Genomic DNA, 1,474 nt, shown 5'->3' on the forward strand with positions numbered 1-1,474 from the left:
CGTGAAATTAAAACTGTCAAAGTGTCACTCGGGAAAAATTCAATAATTTCAGAGCTCTTGTGCAATTACTACTGATAATTTAAATTTTTTCTTGGCTAAGCTAAGTAAAAACTTGTAGGGTGGAACGAAAATTTCAACTAAGAAATTTTTTGACTAAGCAAAACTTACGTAAGCTTTTTCTTAGATCACGTTGGTGGAACCGGGCGTGAACGATGGCTGTCAATTTACCTTGACAAACTGTAATAATACGTATAAATTATTCAGCAAAATAATTTAAAATTTATGTTAATATTTAAAATAGTAACAGTCGTGACCATATTTAAATATTAACATAAAATTTAAATTCTTTGACTGAACTAATTATACATATTATTACAGTTTGTCAAGGTACATTGACAGCCTAGTGCTAGCATCATTCAGAGAGACAGTCAAGTTCAGTTGTCACCTAAACTCAGCCATGTAAGGTCCTACCTTCAATACTCAATACGCCAGGTGTTAATCTGGAAATATTTTTAACCTCCTTTAAAAATCTTAAAATATTATGTAACCTTAACAATTTTTAAAACAACTCAAAGGTTTTTACTCGTATATTTTGGTGGCTTGTAAGCCTGTAAGTATTATATATACAGTGGTATCTCAACATACGAGTGTAATTCGTTCTGTAACCTTGCTTGTATATCAAATTGCTCGCATGTCAAAGCAATTTTTCCCATTAAAATTAAGTGAAATGTCATTAATCCGTTCCAGTCCAAAAAAAACACCTTAGTTGTTTTTGTTAAGTGTTTTTAAATAAGAAAAATGTTTTTACAAGAAAAACATTTATCTATAAATAACAAAAAGGTTCTGGTCTGAAGTCTAGGTCTATACTACGGCGCACATGGATTCGCTCCCAACCCCTATAAAACCACTTTATTGTACACGAGTTGGCTCCGAAACTCATACCCGAAAGTTAAGTTATGACCAAGGGTTAGGTCTTCCTACCTGAACCCGGGAGCGAATCCATGTGCAGCCCTATACTAAAAATGTACACAGTGTAAATTACACAAAAGTCGAGATTGTAATATGGTTGCGATGGGAACGCGGGATATAAATTTTGGTTGGATTTAATTTACAATGTCTATTTAATTTGTCGGTCCAAGTAATAGTCACCTACAGACCCCTAAAATGATCTTTATGGCGGGCCGTAAAGATATATTACCAGTAAAACTACCTTTTATTTTATAATACAAGTAGGTAGTCAAAAAGAGGCATGAATTTTAATAAAAAGCGGTTCCTCGTATCTCAAATTTTGCTCTCATCTCAAAGCAAAACATCGCTCGCTCGGCGGCTCGTATCTCAAAACACTCGTATATTAGGGCGCTCGTATGTCGAGGTACCACTGTATACCTATCTATTAAATTTTACCGTAGTCAAAACTCACGTTTGCTGCATTTAAAGAGTTATAATTATTTTAGGTGATAACACTGATGATGGA

Source organism: Diabrotica virgifera, chromosome 8, assembly GCF_917563875.1.
Source record: "Diabrotica virgifera virgifera chromosome 8, PGI_DIABVI_V3a".
Classification (NCBI taxonomy): Eukaryota; Metazoa; Arthropoda; class Insecta; order Coleoptera; family Chrysomelidae; genus Diabrotica; species Diabrotica virgifera.